The 7,562-nt window shown below is 41.4% G+C and overlaps 1 protein-coding gene and 1 long non-coding RNA gene across 3 annotated transcripts in view; one reads left to right on the top strand and one right to left on the bottom strand.

The window, feature by feature from the left end:
- The window catches only part of LOC107661668 (phospholipid phosphatase-related protein type 5-like), a 51,289-nt gene extending 48,766 nt beyond the window's left edge, over nucleotides 1–2,523 (bottom strand). For both annotated transcript variants that reach the window (XM_016451372.1, XM_016451373.1), the window contains exon 1: nucleotides 2,025–2,523. The gene's annotated coding sequence lies outside the window, so the exon portion shown is untranslated. The remainder of the gene's footprint in view (nucleotides 1–2,024) is intronic.
- Nucleotides 1–3,164, top strand: part of LOC107661669 (uncharacterized) — an 8,916-nt gene extending 5,752 nt beyond the window's left edge. The window contains exon 3 of the long non-coding RNA XR_001631129.1: nucleotides 2,598–3,164. This is a non-coding gene — a long non-coding RNA (uncharacterized LOC107661669). The remainder of the gene's footprint in view (nucleotides 1–2,597) is intronic.
- Nucleotides 3,165–7,562: the final 4,398 nt, after the last annotated feature.

A 7,562-nucleotide genomic window follows, 5' to 3' on the forward strand; every position in this document is an offset into this window, starting at 1 on the left:
GAAAGATCAAAGACAATTTTTAATATAACTCAGACTGGATTCGTCTGAAAGAAGAAAGTCATATACATCTCGGATGCCTTGGGGGTGAGTAAAACCCAGCCCAATTTTCATTTTTGGGTGAACTAACCCTTTAAGAGTCAACCACGCCTACCTAAAATGGCTCGTTCTAACAACCTTAAACCGCATAAACATTTCATTACACCAAATACACAAAATAATGTTCTTTTTAGCAACATCATATGACCCCTTTAATGTTAGCTAGTTTTAACCAGAGATACCTTGCTGAAGCAGATGACATTAACATTCTGCTTGAGCAGATAAAAATGGTAACTTAATGAGAGTATGACAACACGAAAATTAACGTTTTCATCTTTCTTGGGATTGAATGCTTAGGGATATTTAGCACCGTTTTGTTTGGATTTAGGAAATGGAACAAAATAAACTCTATTGCCCATCCTCTCAGGATACCTGGAATCAGTGTTACAAGTACCCCAGGCACTTCATTTTCCCATTTTGGTATCATAAACACCATCAAACTGATGAAAGCTTCAGATCTTCCAATGTTTATCTATGGCGCTGAAACCTAAAGATGTCCGAGTTCCGGTCCATGCGCAACTGATACTCAACTGCCATTGGCTCATCTGCGTTCGAGGGGAGGGGCTTACTTTTTGCATGATCAGTTACATTGATTGTGCAGCCCTATTTAGTATTAAAGGTGACATATCATGAAAATCTGACTTGAAAAGTGCTATAAGTGCTATAATCAGGTCGCCGGTGCATCTACCAATCAAGGAAAAGTGAAAAGTGATTAACTCAGTAACTTTGTTTTGATAAGCTTTTTTCTGCGTCTGAAAAAACGAGCGTGTCTGATCTCGCTCCCCTAGTGACATTGCAAAGGGATCTCATTATAATATTACCCCTTAATCTGTACATTTCCACCCACGGCGCCGTCATTTTGATTTCGCAAGCGACAACGGTGTACCAGTTGTATTGCCATGGCTGAAGTTTGAGCAAAACATGCTAACTGTTCTGCCTTTGGCTGCACACAGTGCACAGAACACTGTTTAGAGTCCCAGCCTCAGAGGAGACAAGAGAGCAGTGGATTTATTGATTTATTTACTGTATATTGCTGCTGCCACACAGATCTAAAACAAACATGTGATTTATTTCCCAGCTGTTTACCTTCACAGTCATAACCTACTGTAACTCATGTGTGTTTTTAAAGTAAACTTGTGTGTGAATGAGACCTTAGTTTAGTATTCACATGCCTGTGACAGCCACTTTCTGTCCGTGTGCTTCGGATGTGTGCACCCAGAAAACTGTATATCAAAAGTTGAAACTAATATGGTTTAAAACGCATGATTTCAGCGCGATAAACATGATAATCAGAACTAAAACAGATGTTTTTTAGCAAGTACGAGCTGTAATGGGGCAGCTCTATTCTGGAAAAAGGGGCGGGGAGCAGCAGCTCATTTGCATTTAAAGAGACATGCTCTAATACAGCGTGTTTCTGCATCCACTCAAAATAGGCATTTTCAAAATGATATAATAAATGATCTGTGGGGTATTTTGAGCTAAAACTTTACAGTTACATTCTGGGGACCCCTGAGACTTATATTACATATTGTAAAAAGGGGCATAATATGTCACCTTTAAGGGTTTGTTCACAACCCTAACTCTAAAACGAGCAATGGAAAAAGTGATGCTTGACTTATCATCATATTCTTACCTTCATGTTGTTCTATACCTTTCCATATAACTATACAAATCTTTCTTCTGCAGAACAAAGTAACGCTGAACACTGAACCCCACTGACTTTCATGCATTGACATCAAATCACGGAGACATTTCTCAAAATATCATCTTTTGTGTTCCTCAAAAGTAAATCATACAGGGTTTTAAAACTAAATAATGGTGAGCTAATGAAGACAGAATTTTCAGTTTTGTGTGAATGATCCTTTTACCAAACATCACTAAAAAAACCTTTCAGTGCATCCTGTACAAATGAAACTCAAAACACTCACCAAGACATGCTGCACAACTTGTCACTTGTCTCGCTCTCTTCTCAGCATTCCTTCATTTGTCCAACCCAGTAATATAATAAAACACATGCTCAAATCAAGAGCGTAATCCTCTTGCTGGCGTACTGTTGTAAGCACCTGGATTACACTGTGTGTGCGTGTCTAAATCTATCGCTCCACTGTCTCATCTTTGATTTTAACGTGTCTCTGGGTTTCAGCCACCCCCAAAACAAATGCACGTTTCAAATCACCACATGCATCAGCCGCCAGCATCACAATTTCAAGCTATTAACGGTGGGGGATTCATGCGAAAGCAATAAGAGCGTAAAACCCTAAAGGGATTTTGCCATACAGGGTAATTAGAGCTAGCGTTTGGGGAATACCACACCCCCACCCTCCTTCCTTCTCCACATCCTTCTGATTTCCAGCCATATGGAGCAGGAAACATCACTCATCCTTCCATGGTGACTCACTCCAAAGCGGCCACACTCGCCCCCACATGCACCCTGAAAATACAGTCATGAACCGTCCACAATGACCAGAAGCGTTTGCATGCACAATTAAATGGATAGCCAGCCTTACTGTCGTGATGGATTGCTATGCAGTGGCCATAGCGTGCGTTTTCCATGGAGCTCCTGTGCGCCGATCCAGCTTCACTCTCTCCTCGTCCTCGTTCTTCCGTCTACCCACCCACCCACGCAGGATTTTTCTCGCGGAGCGTTTCCTCACATTAGCGCACGCAGATGCGCTCACGGTCTGTGTGCAAACCACAGGCGGATCCCTCCTTAATGAGGCGTGAGAGGTTAAACCGTAACCTCAAGCTCAGCTCTCCAGTGCGGCTGCAGCGAGTGCGCGTGTGCAGGGAGTCTAGGGGAGAGTCTGATTTGTATTCAGGCTCGTGCCTCCCTCTCCATCTCTCGCTGAGGATTCAGGTAACAGTGTGAGCTGTAGTGAATGTAGGTTAATGCTATATTCAAAGTGATCTGCTGTTGGTCAAGCGTGCCAAGCGTTGTTTTACAATGTCTAAAACAAATAGCAGCAGCATTGCTCTCGTTAGTGATGCTTGGATCAGTATTGATAGTAATGCATAGTGAATAGTCTAATGAATGACAGTGACCCACATAAGACAAATGACCGCCAGTAATTGGGGAGGGGTCATATTATTGGTTGCCAAAGGCTACAATGTTAAATAACAGAATGAATGAAACAACTGGCCATGCTAGCAGGTGTTTAAGATAAAGTCTGACTAATTGAATCAGAACTCCACAAAGTCTCCATGCAACGTTCCCTTATGCCGAGTTCACACTGCACGATTTTCAAACTCGTCGGATCGCCGTTGTTTTCACACTGCGTGACTATCTGGGGTCGCATTCAGTTGCTGCTGTGTTCACATTGCACGATGGATCTGCGACAGGAGGGTTCACACTGCATGACTTCACAATAGGAAGAATCGCCGACGGCTCTGTCTGGAACGCAAACTACGTTTCACAACAAAACACACGCGAGAAGTGATAAGGAAATAACGCGAGAACCCGCGTGCGTCAGACCGGAGTTCTCGAGAAAGACTGTAATTATTAAAAAAAAATATAGCCCGCAAATTGTCTGTGAGCTGATTTCCAGCTTCAAGGAGAAAAAGAAAAACAGATTATGCAGGAGGGAGATGCAGGGAACAGGGACTGGGTGTTCTGCAAAGAGAGTTGGAGGTAAATAACTGTTATGCTGATGTTGTGGCTGGTCAAGCAAATGTTTGTGCTTGTTTCTGTATGATATAATTGTTCATATATCTATTAAAATACTGATAGGCGGAGTCTGGCTGACACTAGTTACGTAGATCGAACGACGGAGCTCGTTTAGGAATTTAACAGGAAATGTTTGGAAACGGATCATCATATTTATCGGAAAGTACAGGCCGTTGAGCACGACTGCTCCGTGAATGGATTGGAGGTAGGTAGGTGGGGGGAAATGGATTATAATGAAGATATGTACGAAGGAAGTGGAGGGGAAAGGAGGGGTCGGTTGAGTGATAAAAGGAATAAAAGAGTAAGAAGTGACAAGGGAGAGGAGTCTGAAAATGATGATGACAGAGGGGAAACTTTTCAGAAAGAAATAAAGGAGAAGTATGAGGTCGTAATTAGGTTCAATGGAAAGAGTCAGGAGATCATGAAGAAAGTCAGCCCATTTGTGTTAACCACAACTCTGGCAAATAAAATAGGGGAGATAGAGTTTGCGAAAATCCTTAATGATGGTAACTTACTGGTTAGATGTGCCGATGCAGGGCAAATGGAGAAAGCTCTAAAAATGAAGGAAATCGCAAAATGTAAGGTGGAAAGTATGGGAAGGGTGGGAATAAGGAAAAAAAGTGGAACGATAGGAGTGATTACAGGGGTATCAATGAGTGTAACAGTGGAGGAAATAAAGAGGAATATCAAGGGAGCAAAAGTTGTAAATGTTCAAAGAATGAAAGCAACAAGGGATGGAGTGGTAAAGGACAGTGAAACAGTGCTAATCGAGTTCGAAGAAGAGATAGTGCCAAAGAAAGTTTTTTTGAGTTTTATGAGTTACCCAGTGAGGGTGTATGTGCCAAAACCACTGAGATGTTTTAACTGCCAACGGTTTGGTCACATTGCAAAAAACTGTAATAGGCAGAGAAGATGTGCAAGGTGTGGAGGGGACCATGAATATGGAAAATGTGGGTCAGGGGTACCACCAAGGTGTTGTAACTGTGGTGGTGACCACAATGTGGCTTTTAGTGGATGTGAAGTAATGAGACGAGAGACGAATATCCAAAAGATAAGAGTGGAAAAAAGAATCACATATGCTGAAGCTGTCAAGGTATCAGGGGAAAAGAATAATAAAGAGCAAAAAGTGGATACGGAAACACTGGTGCAACAGCAAGGTAATTTTGAAGGAATCTTTGTGAAAAAAATAGATTTGGTAACATTCATAGCAGGTGTGATAAATAGTACAGCGGAGGTTAAATCCAAAAATGAGAAAATCCAGTTGGTGGTTAAAGCTGCAGTCAATCACCTAGGATTAGTAGGACTGTCATGGGAAGAGGTGAGGGAGACCCTTACAAATCAGTCAAGTCAAGAGTCATCATGGGTTGGATAACAATAATAATGGTTATAATTTTACAATGGAATGCTAGGAGTATATTGGCCAATGGACAGGAGTTTAAACATTTTATTAATGAGCTAGATGAGAGACCATATGTGGTGTGTATTCAGGAAACCTGGTTGAAACCAAATTTGGATTATGTGATACATGGATATGCAGTAGTTAGGAGAGATAGGAATTATGGAGAGGGTGGAGGAGGTTGTGCAGTTTTCATTAAGATGGGAATTCCATATAGATTACTGGGGAATGGTGATGATCAGGAGTATATAATGGTGGAGGTGTGGGAAGGGAGAGAGGCTATTAGTATTATCAATTACTACAACCCCTGTAAGAAGTTGGAACTAGGTAAGCTACTAAGAATAGCAGGGCAAGACAGACAAAAAGTTATCTGGTGTGCAGATTTCAATGCCCATAGCTCAATATGGGGAAGTATACACACAGATGCAAATGGTAAGGTGATTGAAGAACTGATGGATGAAAGAGAATTGGTCTGTTTGAATGATGGTAGAGGAACTAGAATAAATGTATTAACAGGGATTGAGTCAGCATTAGACATAACGTTAGTGTCTAATTCACTGGCTAGAAATAGTAATTGGGAGGTCTGGACAGCATCCACAGTGGGGAGTGATCACTACCCTGTCTTATGCTCAGTGGGTGGAAGATTGGAAGCGGGACCAGAAGATAGATTGCCCAAATGGAATTTTAGTAAAGCTGTCTGGGACAATTTTAAGAAATGTAGTGATTATGCAATGACGAGGGTTGAGGTATATGGGGACATAGATGAAGTTAATAAACAGGTTACTTCTGCAATTATTAGGGCAGCAGAGGAAGCTGTCCCTAAGGGGAGAAAAATGATAAGTCGAAAGATGGTGCCATGGTGGAATGAAGAGTGTTATCAGGCGGTAAGAGATAGAAATAAAGCTTTCAGGATACTTAAAAGAACTCATAATTTGCAACATTTTATTCAGTATAAGAAGGCTCAAGCAGTAGTTAGAAGAACAGTACGCCAAGTAAAGAGGACTAGCTGGAGGAAATTTTGTGACAAAATAGGAAGAACCACACCTTTAGGTTTTCTATAGAAAAGACACAGTCGGTCTTTTTTACAAGGAAAAGAATTCCGGAAGGAACGAAGTTACGAATGTATGGAAGAGACCTAGAGAGGGTTGGAAGTTTTAAATTTCTAGGAATTTGACTTCTGGTCTTTCATTCGTCACAAATGTGGCTTGATTAAGAAATGTACTCAGAAAAGTCTGGGGTTCCTTTAATGATGTGCTCCTTTGACATTAGCCAGTAAGTGACAACCTTGCACAAAGCCAGAACCCCCTAATAACCATCTAGCAATGCCCTAGTAACCATCCAGAACACAATGACAATCACAGAGCAACCCTCCAGAACACTGTGACAACCACCTAACAACACCCTAGCAACACTCCAAAACACCCTAACACCGTAGCAACCATTTAAAACACTGTGAAGGTCCTTGCACACTAAGTTTGAAATTTTCATATGCATTTTGTTCGTATTCATCAATCTAAAAATTAGTTACGCACAGAAACCTTGCACACTGAGTCCGATGCGTATTAATTAGCCCATTGCCAAAAATTTCGCAAAACAATTCTGCTCTTCAAGCAGTGAGGATGATTTTGTTGTCCTCTCTCTTCTTAAAAAGAGAAAAAGAAATAGAAAATATTGGGTCCATCCAATCCTGAGATTGCGAAGAGAGGAAGGAGAGTTCCACCTCCTTATCAAGGAGCTGCGGGATTATTCCAAGCTATTCTGCAATCATCTGACACAATCTGTCTCTTTGTATCCTGCACTTTGTTTGTAATACAGTGCTTTGTGCTGCAAGATGAAGTGGATCAACTTGTCAGACGTCATTCTGGATTTTTAGCATTTGCTTGTACGGTGGCTCTGACTTGTCGAAACACCTCTCAAAATGCTTGCTATGGATGCAAAAAACGCAAAAAATTGAATTGAATTAAATAATAAATTTATTTATTGAATAAATTGAATTTTTTCATGACGGACGAAAGCTTCGGAGGCAGTGTGTAAAAGTGATTGACACAACGTGAGGTCATATTTATTTTTTAGCATGCAAACATTTTGGATGAGAATTTCGGACTCCGTGTGCAAGGACCTTGACAACCACCTAGGAACACCCTAGCAGTCATCCAAATCACCATGACAACCATCTAGCAATGCCATAGTTACCATTCAGAACACCTGAACAACCACCTAGCAACCATCTAGAAAAACCTAACAACCACGTAGCAAAGCCCTTGCAACCATCCAGAACACCATGACAACCACCTAGCAACCAGAAAACTGTGACGACCCCCTAAAAACACCCTAGCAACATTCCAGAACACCCTAACACCATAGCAACGATTCAGAATACTGTGACAACCACCTAACAACGCCCTA

This window comes from Sinocyclocheilus anshuiensis, unplaced genomic scaffold, assembly GCF_001515605.1.
Source record: "Sinocyclocheilus anshuiensis isolate Anshui unplaced genomic scaffold, SAMN03320099.WGS_v1.1 scaffold207, whole genome shotgun sequence".
NCBI classification, from domain to species: domain Eukaryota; kingdom Metazoa; phylum Chordata; class Actinopteri; order Cypriniformes; family Cyprinidae; genus Sinocyclocheilus; species Sinocyclocheilus anshuiensis.